Genomic DNA, 11,355 nt, shown 5'->3' with positions numbered 1-11,355 from the left:
GCAACAACTCACTCCGCTACTTTCCAGTGATCCGCATGTAGTAGCGTAAGATCTAGCACAAATTTATCAATTTTGGATTCCATAGACTCCCTAGTCTGTTCTATGGCAAGCAATATGGCATCCAGAAGGTCAACTGGGGGGTCCTGCTGTGCAATTGGTTGCGACTGATCCATGTCTGCCGGACCTGCCACTTGCGAAGAGGTCCTCGACTCAGTCCCTTTAGTATAGCCCATCAGTTCAACCAATTTCTCCAGTGGTCACTAGAAGCTGCGACGTTCCCAGCAGAACAGGGAAGTATAGTTGGAGAATCTTCCTGGTTCACTGTTCTGTAGCTTAAGGGTAGAGTCAGCAGGAGGGTTCGTTCAGTTTCGCCCCACTCAGAGCTAAGCGTCGTAGAGTTGGCCTTATCGTCCAGCTGTAGTACCATCTACTGCTCGTCTGCAGAACCCACACCTATGATGGATGGGTACTTGCTGCTTCACCAAACCTAGCCTCTGTAACAGCGCGACCCACTGTCAATCTCTGCCTCCTCTCGGGGCCCACCAGCTGTCTGCCGTAGCTGCCATTATCAAGTCTGGCGAGATCTGAGCTAATCACCGCTGATGCCCCACACAGTTCGTGCTACGCCACGCAGTCTATCTTTTCCCTTACCAGGCAGTGCCAGTTGTGCTCCCTGTCCCCTCACAGAGGCTGGACTCTGCTGTGTTAGTATTCTGCATCACGGGGCCCCTTCAATCAACTGCTGCAGTCCTTTGTCCTCTCCTTTCAATTGGTGCTTGAGAGAGGCCTGTGTGGCTACACCATCTACTCAAGTAGGTCCCAAACTGGTCGTTCCTTAGGCAACACTCAGCTTCTTGAGGGACCTCGCTGTCTGACTCAGGCCAGAGCCAGTGACGCCGCCCGCGAAGTCCGCTACTGCACAGCTGGGGTCCCCGACTCCCACCGCCTCCTCATTCAGTGTAGGAGCATGGCATGGGGCCCATCAATAATCGCTGCACCCTCTCCTGGAGCTGCGACTAGCGCCTCCCCCGTGTGTGTTACTCCGGCAGCCCGAGCAGACCCAAGCCGGGGTCGCTCCCAAGGTCGCGCCTTCCATTACCACTCACTTCGGGCCGCACTGCCTCCGCTCCTCTCTTCCGAAGCAGGCAACCTCACCCACAGTGTCTGCTCCACACGCTCAATCCAGCCCTGGCACTGACAGCTCCTAAGGCCTCCAGGTGTAATGTCGCTAGCCCCTCTTCTTACCAGGTGGTCTCCTTCTACTTCATGCTCCTGGCCCGAGTGGCGTGATGTGCGTCTCCTGTTGCTCCCGATCTCCACTCGTGCAGCGACCGCATCAGCCTCCGGGGTGAATCAACATACTCCACCCGGCCCACTCGCATCCGGCCAGGGTCGGATTCCTGGCGCGATTACTCAGGCTATAGTATCCGTCCCGATTTCTGTACAATGCAGGAAGTGGCCCAATTAGGGTCACTCACGACCACCTCTCTGCCTTCCCAATAAATGAAGAGTCGAGAAGACAGTAGAGAATACAAACCAAAGCATTTATTGATATTGAGCTGCAGCGGAGCCCAGTCTGACCAGTCTCCTAAGATGACTGACGAGGGACTGACCCCCATCCACACAGTAACACAAAATATACATTTCCAACACTTCTTGCATCCCGCCCAAACTGGAATTTTCCAGCTCAGGCCATGGTGAACAAAGAAGGCACACAATGATGAGCTATGGCACAGGGCTGGGAACATGCTATCTCGACACCAATTCTGCTAGGCCTGTGCCTACCATTCTAAGATGTGGGAACAGGTCTCTCCAACAGCAAAGGTAGGCAACAATAAATGGTACATTCATTAGTGCAGCAAAGCTTCAACCTTGAGAAGTACAAGCTGGAGGCGCAGGGGCAGCCTTTCTGCTGAGGCAAGCATTGTGAGACAGAAGCTCGATCTTAGTTACAGGACAAGATGGTGCCAATAAAGATGGCGCCATGAATGCTAGATTAACACGGAATAGAGCTTGGGCATAGCAAAGGGAGCATTTAGAAGCTGTGCATCACAGGAATAACATTTAAAATCTAACAACTCCGTGCTGCTCTTGGGAGTTCACCCAGCAGTTTGCCAAGATTCCTCACTGTGGATGCTGCTAATAACACAGAGAAATTAGCCGGATAAAGGGTGTTAGTGGCGGAGCGAACTTAGAATACATCCACCATGTTGCCTTTGCAGACCACGACCCCGACAACGAGCCCCTGATGGTGTGATTAAGGGGATGTTGCCTAGTGGACTTTGCACGTTATAATATACTGTTGCCCCTGTACTTTTACGCAGATGCTTTGCAGATCTCTTCCTGACTTCTTGCCAGATTGCACTGCTGAACCCTTATGCAGATTCTAAGCAGATCTCTATGGTTGGTTCCTTGCAGACACCATACTTGATTCCCTCCTACCTGAATGGACTTTCAGAGGTTTTATAACTCAATACTTCCACTTTTGATTTCTTGCTTAAGTGTGGTGATGCAGCAGAAGCATTGGGGGATTTTTTGTCAGGTCACTTATCCACACCAACCATTATATAATAACTAGAAGCGTAACTCTTATGACGGGCCCATAAGTCATTATCATACAGTTAGCAATATCAAAGGTCCTCCGATGAATCTTTGGTAGAGCTAAAAGGGACTAAATAATAAAAGACGGAATGATTTTTCTCCAGGTGGACCTACAATGAAGAAATACGCTAAACATTGGTTATCACAACATTACAATCATTATCCAAATAACTCAGTAACTCAGTAATAAGGACAAACACTATTCTTTTCTATTAGTGTTTTTTGTTATTTCATAAAAATCAATGGTCAAGTACAAAATACAAATTAGAATGACATTACTTGGTTCATAAAATACAAAATGGATTCACAGCAATCCTAACAGTTCATTCATGAAACATCATAACTTCAGGTATAGAAGAGTGAGAGGGAGAGAAAAACATCAGTGAAACAATAGTTAACTTATGAAATAGAAATACTAACGCACAGCGTGCCATTAGTCTGAAAGGCAAACCCCACGGCCATTAGGGAATAGCGGGAGCAGCACCAACAGCCGGCAAAGTGCAAAGTCTCTAGAAAGTCTCTTAGGATCAGCAGGCTTTGCCAGCCAGAGAATTAAGAATCAGCACAGCATGCAGCATACCACAAATGCAGGACAGGTCACCAATCCTGTGAACGAGTCGAGGAACACTTTCCCACAGGAATCTTTATCGTACGCTACTTCCTTTCTTCTGTTAAAATGTTGCATTCTCTCTCTTTAGCAAGCCTCTCTATTGGTCATTCACGATGGTATGACAATCTACTGACAATGACTTTACTACTATTTTCCAAACACTCTTTGTTTGAATATTGTATAATTTCCAAAAGAGGAAAAGAACCTTGTTACAAATGTATCTAGAACATTATAACAGTTACATTCGTCATCTACATCCCTCACCTAAACAGGAGTTAATCCTAAAAGACTTTTAGAAACAGGCTAAATATCTGCACACTAAGGAAGAATTTGTAACATTTAAAGGCCAGGAGCACGAAAAGTACATCCTCTGACAATTTCTGAGGCCTACATTATTTTAACAAAACAGAGAATAATTTGTAAATGCCTACACTACTTTCACGAAGAATAAATCTGTTTCTTTTGTCTTTTATTTTTCTGCAGTTAGGAAGACAGAATAGCATTCAGTTAGCATTATTCTCATTATGTTGACTAAGAAAATTCAAACTATCGTGCCTTGTGCACATTTCACGTTATACACTCTCGTGTTATATTAGTAGTCTGACGCATATTATTAAAATGTATGCATTAGAGTGGATTTCATCAACCAGGTTTTATTCTCAAAAATCATGCTCCATCAGTGGCTTAGGCTATCACTTATCCCTGACCCATAGAAGATGCTAACGATTCCCTACTTGATTCCTTTTTGTTCTGTCCTGACTTCCTTCATGGAAATTGCGATTTGTGAGTTTTCTTCCCTAACCATCCTCTGAATTTTGGAATTCTAGATTACTAATGTATAGGAGAGAGAAAGTCTTAGCTTACCTTCTGAGCAGATTTTGATGCTACTATTCTGTATAGTGGTCACAGAATTGCTTGTTTGTTTAATACTAGTTCGCCTCAATTTCTTCAGGCGGCTGCAAATTCCATTGGTTATTCTGTATCTCTACAAAATAGTCTTACAAGTAGTGTGTTTGAACTTCATTAATATGTAATAAACTTGGTTGAACTTGGCTACTGATTCCTGGTCCTCATTGTGTAGACACATGGGTTGCCCGTGTAATTGAGGCTGTCCGGAAGGCGGAATGTTGCAATTTAGCTATAAGGACTGATAATTTCAGATTTCCAAAGAGTCAGCAAGATGGGGTTTCAGTTTTAGGGGATGCATTCAATTAAATAATGCATGGTGTATGGCGAAGGGAGTTGTACCTTGATAGTGTGTACTGTTTTTCATTTGCTTCCGTTAATTTGCAGAAAAGAGAAAGAAGCCTAATGCTCGCCACCATGTCCTTAGAACGTAAATTGTTGATAGAAAAACTACATTTTTGTGTGCATCTCCAACATTATCGGTCGTGGGTGAAGCGAGTAGTCTTTCTACTTAATCTATGATTTCCTACAACATGTCAAAAGGCAGGAAACGCGCGTGCGCAGAATGAGAGGCATGCGAAGCGAGCAAAGTGACGCTAGGTAGGTGCGTGCTTCGAGGCACGTCATACGCAACGTCTACGCAGCGAGCGTTACCGGAGCAGACCCGTCAGCATCAGCGGCCGCTGTCCGAGCGGCGGAGAGTGACAGGTCGAGACTCCGCCCCCTGTGACCACGTGACGACCGAAAGAATGAACCGTGAGCCCCCAGTGCGCGCCCCGGAACCCGGTGAGTGAAGGGGAAAGAATGAGCCAGAGGAGGGAGGAGGTCCTGTCTTGAGACAGGCCTACAGAGGGGAGGGGAGGAGAGGTTGGGTTGTTGTGGGCGAGACAGTGGCCTGCGACTGGAAGTGGTCAGCATAAAAGGTGCCCCCAGACCTCACAGGCAATACAGGAAGTGTTATAGCTCTATAACGCTTCGAGGTGGCACACCTACTATAACGTCCAGGAAACTTCTGCTTCGGTCGCTTCTCTATCAGGATCAATATTTATGGTACCTTGGTAGAGTTCCTGTACTTGTTTTGAGTAAAAAAAAAAGGGAAGGGGATAAAGCAGCAAACGCAGACAGATGTGGCAGCATAACGAGCTATATAAAGCAAAGTAATCTGATCAGCGATGACCGTAGGCGTATTTGAGATTAAGAATTATTTTATTGTATTTGTGTCTCTTTAATGTAGAGATACTTAAAGAAGGATTAGACTGAGGACCGAGAATTGGATACATTTAGACAAGAGCGATAGCAAGTACCACACTTTACCCAACATATCCCTCAAGTGTTTGAGTATCCGTGCCAGGAAGCGACTTCAGTACGTGCAACATTAGCACCAGAGTCTGTCTGGAAAGTGACCTTCTGTGTTCACAACGAAGCCCAGCTGCTATAGTGAGAAATGTACCGAAAGGATCTCCGACCTATAACTGCAATGTATGACGCCTTCACGCAGGCTTGATTGCTTAAGACCAGCAAGTTGCTTTCGACGATTGCTCTATTTGCTTTAACATTACAAAAAATGGGCCATCTGTGGTATGGGCTCAACATTTACACCTTGAATAGTGCCCTTAGTTCAAAAGCCATGGCCCCTTGAAGTTGTCACACGTTAAATGGGGCGACTTGGCAGCTATGCAGACCCCCTTCTGTGTATTACACTATCATGAAGCATGGAAAGAGCAACGTCCAGGTAGGCATCATGTCACTAGATTACAGTACATAACGGAGCCTATCCAGATAGTTTAATTTATGGGGCTCATGTAAAATCAGAGTCGTTAAGGAACATACTGAATTCAGAAATCTGGATAATAAATGCAAAGACCCCAAGCATCATAATTTACTTAAAGAAGTCTAGCTTCTCCGAATTGACCAACTAATTATTAAATAACTAACCTACTGGCACTCCGACTCTAATAAATGACCAGATAATTTGTAGGTGGAAACACATTTCAGGACATGGCATCATGATGATCAGTAATAAAGCCAAGGCCTTTTTGAACTGCTTATGTGTCGCATTAAATGGATAGCCTACAACACAAGCTGTTAGCGTAATGAAGTTCAGATTCAACTTCATGAGCTTATATCATAGGTCATTTCTCTTAAGCGGACAGTTAGTTTACAGCATAAAGTTCTCATCCTACTAAAGTAAAAGGTCCTAAACATTTATTTCTCTATCTGGCTAAATGATTTGCTGATGTTCCGAATAAAGCCCCAAATCCAGTGCACACTCAAAAACGAACTGACCGTCGCAAAGTGAACCGCTAATGGATAGACTGAAGTCTAGCCCATATTTTGTGGCCACATTCTTCACTAACTCTCTTGTTAATGAAAAGATCAGAATATTTTCTCAATATAATTTATATTTCAATGGAGAAACCAGAGTTAAATGTTAGTTTTGGTTGATTTGAACACCGACCCGAAAAAGCACAATAAATTCACCATTGATGGTAATGGTATGCAATACACAACAGCTCACTCCTCTAAAACTGTGAGCAGAATCAACACTTTCAAGATGGTGAAGAGTTTTTATCATGCTTCACCGGCCAGTCACTTTGCCATATATTTGGAGATTGGTTGCAGGTGGAGAAGAAGGACCTTCCAGGGTTTTGGTGTGTGAATACGACAAGTTGGGACAACCCTCTTCCCCCCCCCCCCCTATTAAACAATATCACGAGCAGCAAGTTTAACGTCTGAGCAAGGAAACGTGGTGGGCGAGAAGGAAACAAAAATATTGTTAGCAATGAAAGATCATTCACAATAGAATGTCCTGTGGGCACCTTAAATAGACTTATTTGTTGAATAGCGAGGTACAGTACTTGTAAATGTATATATCTTTGACTACATTTATTGAGTAGCTGTCTCCACTCCCTTCAGTATCAACATTCCACGCTTTTCTTAGGTTACTGTTGACATTTGGAGTCTGGTGTAATATTTTTTTGCATTCTGCGGTTGCAGTTTTTGTCAAGACATGATGGTGCGTCATAGGGGAATTAAAAACGAAACTGATTTCATTTGCGGCAGACATACTTCGCCATGGTTTGGTTTTGGCATAAGTATAGCAACACATCAAAGGTTTCCTGATTCAGTGGGGAGAAAACTGTTTTTATTTGGATGTTTTTGTGGAACTGCAGCTTCTCAGTGTATGCTTTCAGTCTGGATTTTAACCTGCGTTATGGTTAATTGACAATTAGTCACAAATATCTCCCGAATCTTTCCACAGTCACCCTCTGCTGCTTAAAATAAAGCAGCTTTCCCTCCAATAAAAGGAGCAATAAATACCTTCTCATATGGAGCTAGCAAGTGCCTTTAAATGCAATTCTGGGAAAATCGGGCGATTGGTTTCCAAAACAGGGCAGTAGTGGGAAGAGACTTACAGTTGATGTATATTTATTTGTTCACCCCTACCCTGTGGAAAAAAATAAAAAAGGTGGGAGTTGTCTTTGATAGTTTATTAAAAATGCTCTCTTGTGACTATGATTTAAAGAAGCCATCCTATATGTGCAACCTTGATTTCTCTTCCTAGCTTACTTTTCTTGGATGCATGCTAACATATTTGTTGACATTATCTGGTTAAAAGTGCAGAGAACTAGTGCTTTGTTCAATCACATAGTTTTATTTATTCAGTGTACATATGGTTGATGCAAGAGGTATGAGTATTATGCATAACAATTGTTATCTCACAAAAATATGTAGTTCAAGATGTTTTTGGCCATAAAGTTTGTTTTTTGACCATCTGTTCTCATTAAAAAGCGCACAATTGCTTATCAAAATTTAGAACCTGGCTTAAACAGTGTTGCAATTGTCATGCAAGCATCACAACTGAACTGTGACAAATACATATGCCACATTAAGAATCAGCCACATAAACATCAGTTGCATCAAAAATGTAACTGTGTAAGTGCTGTTAATGGAATAATGCTACAAACTACTTGTAAACCCTGCAAGGAGTTCTATGCAAGATTATGTTCACTTAATAAAATGTATTCACAGTCCTCCTACACAGAAACCCTGGTACAAATAAAACAGTGTCTGCAGCTAACTTGCACTTAAGTGGTCATAGTTTTCCATGTGTATATATATTATAGATCTGATAAAAGTACAGATGATGTATAGGATGGGACAGTGTTGCACACAACTATGTCTGGTTTGATTAAAAAAAAAAAATGGCCACCTCAATGCAATAAACAGATGGTGCAGAAATAAGTGACATTTATGCCAGAACAAAGGAGTGAATCTGTGTATGGAACAGTAAATGCAGAGGTATTCGCTTTTTGTCTGACTTGGCCCCCTTTCAGTGGTGCAAAGAGCTGTGCTATATTGACAGCTTTGCAGGAAACAATTGCAATTCGTGATATGTGGTTAATGTTTTTCTTGCATCCAGCTTTCTGGTAGCACAGATTTTTTTTTTTTTTGTAACACCTTTGGTAATCTCGAGTTGATGGTAGTTGCTACAGTGTAGTTTATAGGTGGCCAAAGTTCTAAATTCAACGAGCAGAATGACATGGTTTAGGAATAGCTAAATTATTCTAAACTGGAACATTTGAAAGTGACGACTAACAGTCGGTGGGATAAGATTACATTTGATATCAGGTGAAAATCGTAGGGTTTTATGATCGTTTTGAATCTGAAAATGAGAAGCAACAAGCATTGGCATAGCCAATAGGTCTCGCCTTCGGGACCTTATAAGTGTTTAGCCATGCAATGAATGGTTGATGTTGTAGAACCAAGGATATTGTGCTGCATAACTAAATATTTATAAGGGCCCAAAGGCGAGACCTATTGGCTATGTTTTTCAATTGTGAAGGCAGTAATCCTTGTTATTGGCAGGGTGAATGTGCACACTGAGCAGCATTTGCTGCTGCTTTTGGGCCAATCCAGACCTGGTTGCAACTTTTTGTTATTATGGTGGGGAGAAGAGTTTACATTGCTTATCAGGTGACATTTGTGTCAGAGGGTGGCGCTCTGTGTCACATGACACCAAGTACTATAATGTGACCTATCCGTAGCTGCTTCCTGTTGTGCGCTTCATGCGAACTGTAACACCGTGAATCCTGATTTGTTAATCCTAAATACTTGAGCTGCTGTCGCCCTTCATTTCTTTCAACTTTCCCTTTAGATTTATTTATTTCTGAATGGTGAAAATTTCTATGACGTACAGATAAGCCAGAATGAACCACCACGGAGGCCGCAGTTACTAGCAGTACATGATAGCGATAGTTGGAAACAAAATCTATAGGGGCAGAAAAACGTATTTCGATATAATGACCTGCCACCCATGTATACTGTTTATTCTCGCTTCAGATTTGGGGTTCTGCCAATGGACCAGCACTCCAGGCTGTGACAAGGTGCTGTTGCCACATCTTGTCAGTCCCAGATTGACACCAGAACAATAGAAATATCTTACATCCGCTAATTAAACACCATAAAGCACTATAGCACAGCCACTTGAATTAAGTGGCAGTGAAGAATAGGGTTGACATAATTATGCAGCAAGGAAAGTCGAATATGTAACATAATGTGCACAATATGTAGCAGTAATATCAGTTTTTTGACAGTTTAACAACTACTAATAGTGTATGAGCAAAGCCGCACCTCATTAGTACCAGTTTAACACCTGACTGCAGCAATCGTCAACTGAAAGCTGACCAGTTAACCCTTGCAGAGGGTTTGCCACTTCGCCGAACCACATATGACCCCTTTTGTTTAGAAAGTGTCTACACTTGTCTATGAATACCCTTGTCTACACTGTGTGCTACAAAGTGTGAAGGGTACAATGGGAACGGTACACAATACAGAAGGCGTACCTAATGAAGGTCAGAGCCGTGGGTTAGAGGGAGCCAAATCTTGCAAACCTTTTAATGCAGTTTCGAGCTTAGCAACAGTTTCTGAAAGGAAGATTCTAGAGTCCTCACTGTGAGTAATGCCGAGCGCGGACTTCGGCTACACGATCAGTGTTTATTTATTCAACGGTAGCTGCCTTTCATTCATAAGACTGATCGTTACGGATTGTGCATAGATTGTACATTACAGTATGTGTCGTGTGTGTGATGTGTACACCACAGTACGTGTCAAGTGTGTGCGTGGTGTGCACACTACAGAATGGGTCAACAGTGCGCCTATGACTACCGATGTTGTTGACACGTAGTTGTGGAACAGCTGCAGGCTTGCATTTAAAACAGAATTATTGTATTTTTTGGTGGTCGGTGCCCCTCCTCACATGCCTGACATACTCAGATTGCTACCGATCACAGCTGTGAGGAAATGAGGCGCCCTCCCTTGTTCACCTCACAGCACTGCGCCTGCTCCTGTAGCATACGACATAGCGCCAAGAGGAGTAAAGAGGAGCTAGACATCCAGGAGAGTTTCAGTACGCTAAGAAAGCGTGTGGCCGGGGACAGAGGAGAGGTACACATAGGAATAGGTGTGTGGCTCTGGAGGTGTACAAAGTCGGAGGCTGCAAGTGAGTGTTACAAAGCTCGGAGGGTGCGCGTCGAAGCACTGCCCTCTGTGGTGTCTGCATGTGAAACAGCTGGTAGACACGATCAGTGTTTATCAGTGTTTATTTATTCAACGGTAGCTGCCTTTCATTCAGAAGACTGAGCATGATGGATTGTGCGTAGTTTGTACATTACAGTGCGTATGAAGTGTGCTTCTTGGGTTTAAACAAGCATCGGCATACAAATAGAACATGGTGACTAGTACGGTGTTGTTTGCTCTCCCCCACGCCCCAGTGACACACTCAGGAGTGACACCCTCCGTAATGACACACCCAGTAGTGCTACATCCAGGAGTGATAACCTCAGGAGAGACACACAGGACTGACAAACTTAAGAGTGACACGCTCTGGAGTGTAAGTACAGGGGACCCTGTCCCTGCAGGCTAGACTCAATAAGATGTGGCCTAACGGCTAGAGCGTACGACCTTGAAGTTTGGTAACCAGGTTCGAGTCTCTGCGGCTCAACCTCTTGTGATTCTGGGCAAATCCCTTCATCTCCCCACGCCTAACAAAACATGGATGTGCCCGTCTGTAACAGCTGGTGCTTGTGTAAAAACCCGGAGGTATCAGGGCGCGAGTTCGAGCTATATAAACCTACAAGACAAAAAAAACGGCTCTGCGGATCTTACACGCCCTCACATGCACTCACTGTCACGTGCCTCAGAGGTACTCTCGTGCTCGTGGGGGATGCACTCTCTCC

The 11,355-nt window shown here is 43.8% G+C and overlaps 1 protein-coding gene across 4 annotated transcripts in view; it reads left to right on the top strand.

Annotated features, from left to right (window-relative positions):
- The first annotated feature begins 4,663 nt into the window (after window positions 1-4,663).
- Window positions 4,664-11,355, top strand: part of MAPK8 (mitogen-activated protein kinase 8) — a 273,704-nt gene continuing 267,012 nt past the window's right edge. For 2 of the 4 annotated variants that reach the window (XM_085608771.1, XM_085608773.1), the window contains exon 1: window positions 4,678-4,903. The gene's annotated coding sequence lies outside the window, so the exon portion shown is untranslated. Of the gene's footprint in view, window positions 4,904-11,355 lie in introns of all 4 variants that reach the window. The other 2 variants (XM_085608772.1, XM_085608770.1) reach the window with 2 other exon arrangements.

The sequence above is a fragment of the Triturus cristatus genome, chromosome 1_2 (genome assembly GCF_964204655.1).
Source record: "Triturus cristatus chromosome 1_2, aTriCri1.1, whole genome shotgun sequence".
In the NCBI taxonomy this organism is placed as follows: Eukaryota; Metazoa; Chordata; class Amphibia; order Caudata; family Salamandridae; genus Triturus; species Triturus cristatus.
Note: the sequence above shows the minus strand (reverse complement) of the source record. Positions and strands in the feature narration are given on the sequence as shown.